Source organism: Chiloscyllium punctatum, chromosome 13 (genome assembly GCF_047496795.1).
Source record: "Chiloscyllium punctatum isolate Juve2018m chromosome 13, sChiPun1.3, whole genome shotgun sequence".
NCBI lineage: Eukaryota > Metazoa > Chordata > Chondrichthyes > Orectolobiformes > Hemiscylliidae > Chiloscyllium > Chiloscyllium punctatum.
In genome coordinates, this window is record NC_092751.1 from 77,437,367 (window position 1) to 77,451,591 (window position 14,225).

A 14,225-nucleotide genomic window follows, 5' to 3' on the forward strand; every position below is an offset into this window, starting at 1 on the left:
TTCCAGCAACTGCAGCTATTTGTATTATGTTAACATTCATAATGTTTTGGACAAAACCAATGAACTGCTAGCATCGGAAAATCGGCAGAAGTACTGGTACACCGATATGTTAGCTGAACAATACAACCATTCCATGAGCGGGAATACGATCCGGGCCACGGTGCTGAGAGTACCGAATCTTCACAAGTAAATAACAAGACAAGGCGATAGATACTATCGTATTTAGTGTAAATAAAACACCCTTTATGAACATTTTCGTTGCAGATTATTTTCAACTTGTCTTCGTAGATTTACAAAGTGGGAAAAGGCCATTCCGCCTGATCAGAGAGCCATCTATTCCAGTCGCAGTTTCCAACTTTGGCCCAAAGTGTCGTGTGTTCTAATGTTCCCAGGGCAAATGTCAATGACTTTATCCTGTGTTCTTAAATGGCACAGATGTATGACACTTCCACAACGACTTGTCACTCTTTTGAGGAACTCATGCTCATTTTCACCCACAAAGGGAGACACACAGAAAGGCACTCCGAAACCGACAGAGGTCTCCGTTGTGTTGAGCTGGAATTTGAAATGGACAATAAGACAAATGCAAGTTTTAAATGCGGAAGCACAGAAGCGACGTCCCGGCAGGGCTTTGCAGGGGAGCGTCAACGAGGGGCACGGTTAAAGTGAGACATTCCCCACGAGCCAGGTAGGACTCGAACCTACAATCTTCTGATCCGAAGTCAGACGCGTTATCCATTACGCTACTGGCCCAATAGACACATGCAGGAACGGCAGAATGTTGATATGTAATGCCATGGACTTTCACGGAATCAGAATTAAAAAGGTGAACAAGCAGCGAAGATAATCACCAACACTGCTTCACTTCGAAGTTTCCAATTTGTGAAGCAGTGCCTTTCACTGGCAAAGGAGAAACATTTGTCCAGAGCTGCCTGCTTCAGGGTCGCCTCCTTCTCTGCTGGAAGTGCCCATCGTTTTATTCACATTCACGACGCGATTTCATGATCTACTCCAGTGAAAACGTGTCATGGTGTCGTCTAAGCAAGACCCTGCCGAAACTCAGCGAGAGACATCTGCTCATTTCGAGCTCAGGATGTGGAATTAGACGAGCTGCGTGACACCTTTTATTGGCGCCGCCACTTCACTGCAAATTAGCGGCTCAAAACGAGCCGTTGTTAGCATCAGCTTGATTTGTACCTTCCTGCAGTGCATTTGCTAAACAACATCAGATAGATCCCATCCGGCCCAGCTGACTTATCTATTTTCACACTCTGCAGTATTTCTAATATCTCTTCCTTGTGAACCTCAATCTCTTCTAGTCTAGACGCAAGTATCTCTGTATCTTCCTCGCCAACATTTTCATTATCTATAGCGAACTCTGTCGAAAAATATTTATTTAGTGCTTCCTCTATCTCCACTGACTCCACACACGACTTCCCACTATTATCCTTGATTGTCCCAAATTTAACTCTCGTCATTCTTTTATTCCTGACATACCTATGGAAAGCCTTAGCGTTAACCCTGATCCTATCTGCCAACAGCTTCTCATGTCTCCTCCTGGCTCTTCCCAGCTCTCTTTTTAGGTCTTTCCTGAGATCGTTGGAAACCTCGAGCGCTCTAACTGAGTTTTCACGTTTTGTCCTAACATAAGACTTCTTGTTCTTCTTGACCAGGGATTCCACCTTCCTTAGTAAACCACGGCTCACGCGTTCTATATCTTCCTCCCTGCCTGACAGGTACATACTTATCGAGGACACACAGGAGCTTTTCCTTGAATAAGCTTCACATTTTTAATGTGCTCACCCCCTACAGTTTCCTACCCAACTCTGCGCTTCCTAAATCTTACCTCATTGCATCGTGATTTCCCTTCCACCAGCTGAAACTCTTGCTCCGTGGAGTACACCTATCCCTTTCCATCACGAAAGTAAACCTGAGAGAATTGTGATCGCTGTCTCCACAGTGCTCACCTACTTCCAAATCTAAAACCTGGCCAGGCTCCTTACCCAGTACTAAATCGAAAGTGGCTTCTTCCCTTGAAGCCATGTCTACATACTGTGTCAGGAAGCCCTCCCGCACACACTGGACAAAAACTGACCCATCTATCGTACTCGTACTGTCGTGATCTCAGTCAATATTTGGATATTGTCTTGAGTGTTCCAGAGTTTTTCATTGTCCCACCGTCCAGATGAAGTTTGTATTGCTCACGTACGGGAGCGAGAATTCTTTCAATGTCTCAGATCAATTCCTGTGCCGAGAACATCAGAGTCAATGTCCCTTCCTCTACTCGGACTGACAATTTACACTTCTTCAATCTCCTGTGATTCCATTTCCCAAAGAGTTTCTCAAGATTTCCAAAGCTGGAGCCTAAATTATATGGTTTGCTTCCTAAACATTTTTCCAACTGCCAACTGACAATATGTTCACAGTATCTCTTCACAATCCTCTGGCTTTTCCATGTCCAGGGATGAGAAGTCCCATTTGGTGGAGAGAGTTCCTAGGCTGGTGAGTTTCACTTTGGAACAAAGATGGTTAAGTGGCAATTTCCTGCGGTTGTTTGTAATGATGGGAGACGGAGCGGTGGGGAATGAGCACTCTGACGAGCAAGAGGAAGTGTTGCCAATGACCAGAGTCAGAGAACAGAGGACAAGGGATTAAAGGAATCTAATGAAAAGCAGCACTTCTGCTCAGGGCGTTCAATAACAACTGCAGAAATCCGATGTGTCGAGCAGTGTATCTGGAAAGAGAAACAGAGATAATGTTTTAAATGTGGAGCATTTCTGATGAAGAACTCGAGTTTCTCAAGTCTCATCAAATTACAGGCCTGGTTTGCAAAACAGGCTTTCGGAACTTTGAATTGTTCAAGCAGCAAAGCACGGATAACGTAGTCAGCAGGATTCGAACCTACGTGGGGAAACCCCAATGGATTTCTAATCCATCGCCTTAACCACTCGGTCATGACTACAGACGGCACCGCCCCCTGAGCACTGACCAAATCAGTCGTGATCTCATTGAAAGCTGCCGCTGACTTGAGTGAAATGTTTCCATCTCCATTCATACCTTTGCTGTCATTTGTAAGGTGCGAGACACCAATGTCAAAGAAGAAAAGCACAAAGTTAGGAAAAGATATTTGCAGCAAAATTGAGTCAAAATTATTTATTGAAAGGAAAATCACACTTGGCAATTTGCTCGATCTCTTTGCGAACATGACCAGCAGAGGTAATCAAGGCAGCTATTGATCTGAGTATTCTTGGACATGAAACAAACAAAGGTTAGTGACATATTCATTTCTTTATTTAGCGAACGAAATGGTCTTTCCTGATGGTTACAATGAAAGAGATGGTTCCCAATAAAAGACAGAGATCAAGTCGCTTGTAGATATACTTCAATGTGATACGATTCACTTTCAGCCCCTAATTACCCCAGAGATGGAGGGGGTGAGTTACTTTTCTTCACTCTTCAATTCCACAGCATGGAGGTACAGATATGAAACCGCCAGAGATGGAGTTCTTGAATTGGGAACCAGCGACACTGAAGGAACTCGGCAGGAGTGAGGACTGCAGATGCTGGAAACCTGATTTTAGATCAGAAAATGCTGGAAAAGCACAGCAGCATCCGAGGAGCAGGAAAGTCGATGTTTCTGTTGCCAGTCTTTCTGCGTTCCGCAAACAATTTTCGTTTTAGGCTCAGATTTCCAGCAACTGCAGCTATTTGTATTATGTTAACATTCATAATGTTTTGGACAAAACCAATGAGCTGCTAGCATCGGAAAATCGGCAGAAGTACTGGTACACCGATATGTTAGCTGAACAATACAACCATTCCATGAGCGGGAATACGATCCGGGCCACGGTGCTGAGAGTACCGAATCTTCACAAGTAAATAACAAGACAAGGCGATAGATACTATCGTATTTAGTGTAAATAAAACACCCTTTATGAACATTTTCGTTGCAGATTATTTTCAACTTGTCTTCGTAGATTTACAAAGTGGGAAAAGGCCATTCCGCCTGATCAGAGAGCCATCTATTCCAGTCGCAGTTTCCAACTTTGGCCCAAAGTGTCGTGTGTTCTAATGTTCCCAGGGCAAATGTCAATGACTTTATCCTGTGTTCTTAAATGGCACAGATGTATGACACTTCCACAACGACTTGTCACTCTTTTGAGGAACTCATGCTCATTTTCACCCACAAAGGGAGACACACAGAAAGGCACCCCGAAACCGACAGAGGTCTCCGTTGTGTTGAGCTGGAATTTGAAATGGACAATAAGACAAATGCAAGTTTTAAATGCGGAAGCACAGAAGCGACGTCCCGGCAGGGCTTTGCAGGGGAGCGTCAACGCGGGGCACGGTTAAAGTGAGACATTCCCCACGAGCCAGGTAGGACTCGAACCTACAATCTTCTGATCCGAAGTCAGACGCGTTATCCATTACGCTACTGGCCCAATAGACGCGCGCGGCAACGGCAGAATGTCGATATGTAATGCCATGGACTTTCACGGAATCAGAATTAAAAAGGTGAACAAGCAGCGAAGATAATCACCAACACTGCTTCACTTCGAAGTTTCCAATTTGTGAAGCAGTGCCTTTCACTGGCAAAGGAGAAACATTTGTCCAGAGCTGCCTGCTTCAGGGTCGCCTCCTTCTCTGCTGGAAGTGCCCATCGTTTTATTCACATTCACGACGCGATTTCATGATCTACTCCAGTGAAAACGTGTCATGGTGTCGTCTAAGCAAGACCCTGCCGAAACTCAGCGAGAGACATCTGCTCATTTCGAGCTCAGGATGTGGAATTAGATGAGCTGCGTGACACCTTTTATTGGCGCCGCCACTTCACTGCAAATTAGCGGCTCAAAACGAGCCGTTGTTAGCATCAGCTTGATTTGTACCTTCCTGCAGTGCATTTGCGAAACAACATCAGATAGATCCCATCCGGCCCAGCTGACTTATCTATTTTCACACTCTGCAGTATTTCTAATATCTCTTCCTTGTGAACCTCAATCTCTTCTAGTCTAGACGCAAGTATCTCTGTATCTTCCTCGCCAACGTTTTCATTATCTATAGCGAACTCTGTCGAAAAATATTTATTTAGTGCTTCCTCTATCTCCACTGACTCCACACACGACTTCCCACTATTATCCTTGATTGTCCCAAATTTAACTCTCGTCATTCTTTTATTCATGACATACCTATGGAAAGCCTTAGCGTTAACCCTGATCCTATCTGCCAACAACTTCTCATGTCTCCTCCTGGCTCTTCCCAGCTCTCTTTTTAGGTCTTTCCTGAGATCGTTGGAAACCTCGAGCGCTCTAACTGAGTTTTCACGTTTTGTCCTAACATAAGACTTCTTGTTCTTCTTGACCAGGGATTCCACCTTCCTTAGTAAACCACGGCTCACGCGTTCTATATCTTCCTCCCTGCCTGACAGGTACATACTTATCGAGGACACACAGGAGCTTTTCCTTGAATAAGCTTCACATTTTTAATGTGCTCACCCCCTACAGTTTCCTACCCAACTCTGCGCTTCCTAAATCTTACCTCATTGCATCGTGATTTCCCTTCCACCAGCTGAAACTCTTGCTCCGTGGAGTACACCTATCCCTTTCCATCACGAAAGTAAACCTAAGAGAATTGTGATCACTGTCTCCACAGTGCTCACCTACTTCCAAATCTAAAACCTGGCCAGGCTCCTTACCCAGTACTAAATCGAAAGTGGCTTCTTCCCTTGAAGCCATGTCTACATACTGTGTCAGGAATCCCTCCCGCACACACTGGACAAAAACTGACCCATCTATCGTACTCGTACTGTCGTGATCTCAGTCAATATTTGGATATTGTCTTGAGTGTTCCAGAGTTTTTCATTGTCCCACCGTCCAGATGAAGTTTGTATTGCTCACGTACGGGAGCGAGAATTCTTTCAATGTCTCAGATCAATTCCTGTGCCGAGAACATCAGAGTCAATGTCCCTTCCTCTACTCGGACTGACAATTTACACGTCTTCAATCTCCTGTGATTCCATTTCCCAAAGAGTTTCTCAAGATTTCCAAAGCTGGAGCCTAAATTATATGGTTTGCTTCCTAAACATTTTTCCAACTGCCAACTGACAATATGTTCACAGTATCTCTTCACAATCCTCTGGCTTTTCCATGTCCAGGGATGAGAAGTCCCATTCGGTGGAGAGAGTTCCTAGGCTGGTGAGTTTCACTTTGGAACAAAGATGGTTAAGTGGCAATTTCCCGCGGTTGTTTGTAATGATGGGAGACGGAGCGGTGGGGAATGAGCACTCTGACGAGCAAGAGGAAGTGTTGCCAATGACCAGAGTCAGAGAACAGAGGACAAGGGATTAAAGGAATCTAATGAAAAGCAGCACTTCTGCTCAGGGCGTTCAATAACAACTGCAGAAACCCGATGTGTCGAGCAGTGTATCTGGAAAGAGAAACAGAGATAATGTTTTAAATGTGGAGCATTTCTGATGAAGAACTCGAGTTTCTCAAGTCTCATCAAATTACAGGCCTGGTTTGCAAAACAGGCTTTCGGAACTTTGAATTGTTCCAGCAGCAAAGCACAGATAACGTAGTCAGCAGGATTCGAACCTACGTGGGGAAACCCCAATGGATTTCTAATCCATCGCCTTAACCACTCGGCCATGACTACAGACGGCGCTGCCCCCTGAGCACTGACCAAATCAGTCGTGATCTCATTGAAAGCTGCCGCTGACTTGAGTGAAATGTTTCCATCTCCATTCATACCTTTGCTGTCATTTGTAAGGTGCGAGACACCAATGTCAAAGAAGAAAAGCACAAAGTTAGGAAAAGATATTTGCAGCAAAATTGAGTCAAAATTATTTATTGAAAGGAAAATCACACTTGGCAATTTGCTCGATCTCTTTGCGAACATGACCAGCAGAGGTAATCAAGGCAGCTATTGATCTGAGTATTCTTGGACATGAAACAAACAAAGGTTAGTGACATATTCATTTCTTTATTTAGCGAACGAAATGGTCTTTCCTGATGGTTACAATGAAAGAGATGGTTCCCAATAAAAGACAGAGATCAAGTCGCTTGTAGATATACTTCAATGTGATACGATTCACTTTCAGCCCCTAATTACCCCAGAGATGGAGGGGGTGAGTTACTTTTCTTCACTCTTCAATTCCACAGCATGGAGGTACAGATATGAAACCGCCAGAGATGGAGTTCTTGAATTGGGAACCAGCGACACTGAAGGAACTCGGCAGGAGTGAGGACTGCAGATGCTGGAAACCTGATTTTAGATCAGAAAATGCTGGAAAAGCACAGCAGCATCCGAGGAGCAGGAAAGTCGATGTTTCTGTTGCCAGTCTTTCTGCGTTCCGCAAACAATTTTCGTTTTTGGCTCAGATTTCCAGCAACTGCAGCTATTTGTATTATGTTAACATTCATAATGTTTTGGACAAAACCAATGACCTGCTAGCATCGGAAAATCGGCAGAAGTACTGGTACACCGATATGTTAGCTGAACAATACAACCATTCCATGAGCGGGAATACGATCCGGGCCACGGTGCTGAGAGTACCGAATCTTCACAAGTAAATAACAAGACAAGGCGATAGATACTATCGTATTTAGTGTAAATAAAACACCCTTTATGAACATTTTCGTTGCAGATTATTTTCAACTTGTCTTCGTAGATTTACAAAGTGGGAAAAGGCCATTCCGCCTGATCAGAGAGCCATCTATTCCAGTCGCAGTTTCCAACTTTGGCCCAAAGTGTCGTGTGTTCTAATGTTCCAAGGGCAAATGTCAATGACTTTATCCTGTGTTCTTAAATGGCACAGATGTATGACACTTCCACAATGACTTGTCACTCTTTTGAGGAACTCATGCTCATTTTCACCCACAAAGGCACCCCCAAACCGACAGAGGTCTCCGTTGTGGTGAGCTGGAATTTGAAATGGACAATAAGACAAATGCAAGTTTTAAATGCGGAAGCACAGAAGCGACGTCCCGGCAGGGCTTTGCAGGGGAGCGTCAACGAGGGGCACGGTTAAAGTGAGACATTCCCCACGAGCCCGGTAGGACTCGAACCTACAATCTTCTGATCCGAAGTCAGACGCGTTATCCATTACGCCATTGGCCCAATAGACGCGCACAGCCACGGCAGAATGTCGATATGTAATGCCATGGACTTTCACGGAATCAGAATTAAAAAGGTGAACAAGCAGCGAAGATAATCACCAACACTGCTTCACTTCGAAGTTTCCAATTTGTGAAGCAGTGCCTTTCACTGGCAAAGGAGAAACATTTGTCCAGAGCTGCCTGCTTCAGGGTCGCCTCCTTCTCTGCTGGAAGTGCCCATCGTTTTATTCACATTCACGACGCGATTTCATGATCTACTCCAGTGAAAACGTGTCATGGTGTCGTCTAAGCAAGACCCTGCCGAAACTCAGCGAGAGACATCTGCTCATTTCGAGCTCAGGATGTGGAATTAGACGAGCTGCGTGACACCTTTTATTGGCGCCGCCACTTCACTGCAAATTAGCGGCTCAAAACGAGCCGTTGTTAGCATCAGCTTGATTTGTACCTTCCTGCAGTGCATTTGCTAAACAACATCAGATAGATCCCATCCGGCCCAGCTGACTTATCTATTTTCACACTCTGCAGTATTTCTAATATCTCTTCCTTGTGAACCTCAATCTCTTCTAGTCTAGACGCAAGTATCTCTGTATCTTCCTCGCCAACATTTTCATTATCTATAGCGAACTCTGTCGAAAAATATTTATTTAGTGCTTCCTCTATCTCCACTGACTCCACACACGACTTCCCACTATTATCCTTGATTGTCCCAGATTTAACTCTCGTCATTCTTTTATTCCTGACATACCTATGGAAAGCCTTAGCGTTAACCCTGATCCTATCTGCCAACAACTTCTCATGTCTCCTCCTGGCTCTTCCCAGCTCCCTTTTTAGGTCTTTCCTGAGATCGTTGGAAACCTCGAGCGCTCTAACTGAGTTTTCACGTTTTGTCCTAACATAAGACTTCTTGTTCTTCTTGACCAGGGATTCCACCTTCCTTAGTAAACCACGGCTCACGCGTTCTATATCTTCCTCCCTGCCTGGCAGGTACATACTTATCGAGGACACACAGGAGCTTTTCCTTGAATAAGCTTCACATTTTTAATGTGCTCACCCCCTACAGTTTCCTACCCAACTCTGCGCTTCCTAAATCTTACCTCATTGCATCGTGATTTCCCTTCCACCAGCTGAAACTCTTGCTCCGTGGAGTACACCTATCCCTTTCCATCACGAAAGTAAACCTGAGAGAATTGTGATCGCTGTCTCCACAGTGCTCACCTACTTCCAAATCTAAAACCTGGCCAGGCTCGTTACCCAGTACTAAATCGAAAGTGGCTTCTTCCCTTGAAGGCATGTCTACATACTGTGTCAGGAATCCCTCCCGCACACACTGGACAAAAACTGACCCATCTATCGTACTCGTACTGTTGTGATCTCAGTCAATATTTGGATATTGTCTTGAGTGTTCCAGAGTTTTTCATTGTCCCACCGTCCAGATGAAGTTTGTATTGCTCACGTACGGGAGCGATAATTCTTTCAATGTCTCAGATCAATTCCTGTGCCGAGAACATCAGAGTCAATGTCCCTTCCTCTACTCGGACTGACAATTTACACTTCTTCAATCTCCTGTGATTCCATTTCCCAAAGAGTTTCTCAAGATTTCCAAAGCTGGAGCCTAAATTATATGGTTTGCTTCCTAAACATTTTTCCAACTGCCAACTGACAATATGTTCACAGTATCTCTTCACAATCCTCTGGCTTTTCCATGTCCAGGGATGAGAAGTCCCATTTGGTGGAGAGAGTTCCTAGGCTGGTGAGTTTCACTTTGGAACAAAGATGGTTAAGGGGACAATTTCCTGCGGTTGTTTGTAATGATGGGAGACGGAGCGGTGGGGAATGAGCACTTTGACGAGCAAGAGGAAGTGTTGCCAATGACCAGAGTCAGAGAACAGAGGACAAGGGATTAAAGGAATCTAATGAAAAGCAGCACTTCTGCTCAGGGCGTTCAATAACAACTGCAGAAACCCGATGTGTCGAGCAGTGTATCTGGAAAGAGAAACAGAGATAATGTTTTAAATGTGGAGCATTTCTGATGAAGAACTCGAGTTTCTCAAGTCTAATCAAATTACAGGCCTGGTTTGCAAAACGGGCTTTCTGAACTTTGAATTGTTCCAGCAGCAAAGCACGGAAAACGCAGTCAGCAGGATCCGAACCTACGTGGGGAGACCCCAATGGATTTCTAATCCATCGCCTTAACCACTCGGCCATGACTACAGACGGCACTGCGTCCTGAGCACTGACCAAATCAGCCGTGATCTCATTGAAAGCTGCCGCTGACTTGAGTGAAATGTTTCCATCTCCATTCATACCTTTGCTGTCATTTGTAAGGTGCGAGACACCAATGTCAAAGAAGAAAAGCACAAAGTTAGGAAAAGATATTTGCAGCAAAATTGAGTCAAAATTATTTATTGAAAGGAAAATCACACTTGGCAATTTGCTCGATCTCTTTGCGAACATGACCAGCAGAGGTAATCAAGGGAGCTATTGATCTGAGTATTCTTGGACATGAAACAAACAAAGGTTAGTGACATATTCATTTCTTTATTTAGCGAACGAAATGGTCTTTCCTGATGGTTACAATGAAAGAGATGGTTCCCAATAAAAGACAGAGATTAAGTCGCTTGTAGATATTCTTCAATGTGATACGATTCACTTTCAGCCCCTAATTACCCCAGAGATGGAGGGGGTGAGTTACTTTTCTTCACTCTTCAATTCCACAGCATGGAGGTACAGATATGAAACCGCCAGAGATGGAGTTCTTGAATTGGGAACCAGCGACACTGAAGGAACTCGGCAGGAGTGAGGACTGCAGATGCTGGAAACCTGATTTTAGATCAGAAAATGCTGGAAAAGCACAGCAGCATCCGAGGAGCAGGAAAGTCGATGTTTCTGTTGCCAGTCTTTCTGCATTCCGCAAACAATTTTCGTTTTAGGCTCAGATTTCCAGCAACTGCAGCTATTTGTATTATGTTAACATTCATAATGTTTTGGACAAAACCAATGACCTGCTAGCATCGGAAAATCGGCAGAAGTACTGGTACACCGATATGTTAGCTGAACAATACAACCATTCCATGAGCGGGAATACGATCCGGGCCACGGTGCTGAGAGTACCGAATCTTCACAAGTAAATAACAAGACAAGGCGATAGATACTATCGTATTTAGTGTAAATAAAACACCCTTTATGAACATTTTCGTTGCAGATTATTTTCAACTTGTCTTCGTAGATTTACAAAGTGGGAAAAGGCCATTCCGCCTGATCAGAGAGCCATCTATTCCAGTCGCAGTTTCCAACTTTGGCCCAAAGTGTCGTGTGTTCTAATGTTCCCAGGGCAAATGTCAATGACTTTATCCTGTGTTCTTAAATGGCACAGATGTATGACACTTCCACAACGACTTGTCACTCTTTTGAGGAACTCATGCTCATTTTCACCCACAAAGGCACCCCCAAACCGACAGAGGTCTCCGTTGTGGTGAGCTGGAATTTGAAATGGACAATAAGACAAATGCAAGTTTTAAATGCGGAAGCACAGAAGCGACGTCCCGGCAGGGCTTTGCAGGGGAGCGTCAACGAGGGGCACGGTTAAAGTGAGACACTCCCCACGAGCCAGGTAGGACTCGAACCTACAATCTTCAGATCCGAAGTCAGACGCGTTATCCATTACGCTACTGGCCCAATAGACGTGCACAGCGACGGCAGAATGTCGATATGTAATGCCATGGACTTTCACGGAATCAGAATTAAAAAGGTGAACAAGCAGCGAAGATAATCACCAACACTGCTTCACTTCGAAGTTTCCAATTTGTGAAGCAGTGCCTTTCACTGGCAAAGGAGAAACATTTGTCCAGAGCTGCCTGTTTCAGGGTCGCCTCCTTCTCTGCTGGAAGTGCCCATCGTTTTATTCACATTCACGACGCGATTTCATGATCTACTCCAGTGAAAACGTGTCATGGTGTCGTCTAAGCAAGACCCTGCCGAAACTCAGCGAGAGACATCTGCTCATTTCGAGCTCAGGTTGTGGAATTAGACGAGCTGCGTGACACCTTTTATTGGCGCCGCCACTTCACTGCAAATTAGCGGCTCAAAACGAGCCGTTGTTAGCATCAGCTTGATTTGTACCTTCCTGCAGTGCATTTGCTAAACAACATCAGATAGATCCCATCCGGCCCAGCTGACTTATCTATTTTCACACTCTGCAGTATTTCTAATATCTCTTCCTTGTGAACCTCAATCTCTTCTAGTCTAGACGCAAGTATCTCTGTATCTTCCTCGCCAACATTTTCATTATCTATAGCGAACTCTGTCGAAAAATATTTATTTAGTGCTTCCTCTATCTCCACTGACTCCACACACGACTTCCCACTATTATCCTTGATTGTCCCAGATTTAACTCTCGTCATTCTTTTATTCCTGACATACCTATGGAAAGCCTTAGCGTTAACCCTGATCCTATCTGCCAACAACTTCTCATGTCTCCTCCTGGCTCTTCCCAGCTCTCTTTTTAGGTCTTTCCTGAGATCGTTGGAAACCTCGAGCGCTCTAACTGAGTTTTCACGTTTTGTCCTAACATAAGACTTCTTGTTCTTCTTGACCAGGGATTCCACCTTCCTTAGTAAACCACGGCTCACGCGTTCTATATCTTCCTCCCTGCCTGACAGGTACATACTTATCGAGGACACACAGGAGCTTTTCCTTGAATAAGCTTCACATTTTTAATGTGCTCACCCCCTACAGTTTCCTACCCAACTCTGCGCTTCCTAAATCTTACCTCATTGCATCGTGATTTCCCTTCCACCAGCTGAAACTCTTGCTCCGTGGAGTACACCTATCCCTTTCCATCACGAAAGTAAACCTGAGAGAATTGTGATCGCTGTCTCCACAGTGCTCACCTACTTCCAAATCTAAAACCTGGCCAGGCTCGTTACCCAGTACTAAATCGAAAGTGGCTTCTTCCCTTGAAGGCATGTCTACATACTGTGTCAGGAATCCCTCCCGCACACACTGGACAAAAACTGACCCATCTATCGTACTCGTACTGTCGTGATCTCAGTCAATATTTGGATATTGTCTTGAGTGTTCCAGAGTTTTTCATTGTCCCACCGTCCAGATGAAGTTTGTATTGCTCACGTACGGGAGCGATAATTCTTTCAATGTCTCAGATCAATTCCTGTGCCGAGAACATCAGAGTCAATGTCCCTTCCTCTACTCGGACTGACAATTTACACTTCTTCAATCTCCTGTGATTCCATTTCCCAAAGAGTTTCTCAAGATTTCCAAAGCTGGAGCCTAAATTATATGGTTTGCTTCCTAAACATTTTTCCAACTGCCAACTGACAATATGTTCACAGTATCTCTTCACAATCCTCTGGCTTTTCCATGTCCAGGGATGAGAAGTCCCATTTGGTGGAGAGAGTTCCTAGGCTGGTGAGTTTCACTTTGGAACAAAGATGGTTAAGTGGCAATTTCCTGCGGTTGTTTGTAATGATGGGAGACGGAGCGGTGGGGAATGAGCACTCTGACGAGCAAGAGGAAGTGTTGCCAATGACCAGAGTCAGAGAACAGAGGACAAGGGATTAAAGGAATCTAATGAAAAGCAGCACTTCTGCTCAGGGCGTTCAATAACAACTGCAGAAACCCGATGTGTCGAGCAGTGTATCTGGAAAGAGAAACAGAGATAATGTTTTAAATGTGGAGCATTTCTGATGAAGAACTCGAGTTTCTCAAGTCTAATCAAATTACAGGCCTGGTTTGCAAAACGGGCTTTCTGAACTTTGAATTGTTCCAGCAGCAAAGCACGGAAAACGCAGTCAGCAGGATCCGAACCTACGTGGGGAGACCCCAATGGATTTCTAATCCATCGCCTTAACCACTCGGCCATGACTACAGACGGCACTGCGTCCTGAGCACTGACCAAATCAGCCGTGATCTCATTGAAAGCTGCCGCTGACTTGAGTGAAATGTTTCCATCTCCATTCATACCTTTGCTGTCATTTGTAAGGTGCGAGACACCAATGTCAAAGAAGAAAAGCACAAAGTTAGGAAAAGATATTTGCAGCAAAATTGAGTCAAAATTATTTATTGAAAGGAAAATCACACTTGGCAATTTGCTTG

At 44.5% G+C, this 14,225-nt stretch overlaps 8 non-coding genes across 8 annotated transcripts; all 8 read right to left on the reverse strand.

Moving 5' to 3' along the window:
• Positions 1-680: 680 nt before the first annotated feature.
• Positions 681-753, reverse strand: trnar-ucg (transfer RNA arginine (anticodon UCG)). The gene has a single exon. It is a non-coding gene; the product is annotated as a tRNA-Arg (tRNA).
• Positions 754-2,880: 2,127 nt separating this feature from the next.
• trnas-aga (transfer RNA serine (anticodon AGA)) lies at positions 2,881-2,962 on the reverse strand. The gene has a single exon. It is a non-coding gene; the product is annotated as a tRNA-Ser (tRNA).
• Positions 2,963-4,369: 1,407 nt separating this feature from the next.
• Positions 4,370-4,442, reverse strand: trnar-ucg (transfer RNA arginine (anticodon UCG)). The gene has a single exon. It is a non-coding gene; the product is annotated as a tRNA-Arg (tRNA).
• A 2,127-nt stretch (positions 4,443-6,569) lies between these two features.
• On the reverse strand, positions 6,570-6,651 carry trnas-aga (transfer RNA serine (anticodon AGA)). Its single transcript has one exon. It is a non-coding gene; the product is annotated as a tRNA-Ser (tRNA).
• Positions 6,652-8,042: 1,391 nt separating this feature from the next.
• trnar-ucg (transfer RNA arginine (anticodon UCG)) lies at positions 8,043-8,115 on the reverse strand. The gene has a single exon. It is a non-coding gene; the product is annotated as a tRNA-Arg (tRNA).
• Positions 8,116-10,243: 2,128 nt separating this feature from the next.
• On the reverse strand, positions 10,244-10,325 carry trnas-aga (transfer RNA serine (anticodon AGA)). Its single transcript has one exon. It is a non-coding gene; the product is annotated as a tRNA-Ser (tRNA).
• Positions 10,326-11,716: 1,391 nt separating this feature from the next.
• On the reverse strand, positions 11,717-11,789 carry trnar-ucg (transfer RNA arginine (anticodon UCG)). The gene has a single exon. It is a non-coding gene; the product is annotated as a tRNA-Arg (tRNA).
• A 2,127-nt stretch (positions 11,790-13,916) lies between these two features.
• Positions 13,917-13,998, reverse strand: trnas-aga (transfer RNA serine (anticodon AGA)). The gene has a single exon. It is a non-coding gene; the product is annotated as a tRNA-Ser (tRNA).
• Positions 13,999-14,225: the final 227 nt, after the last annotated feature.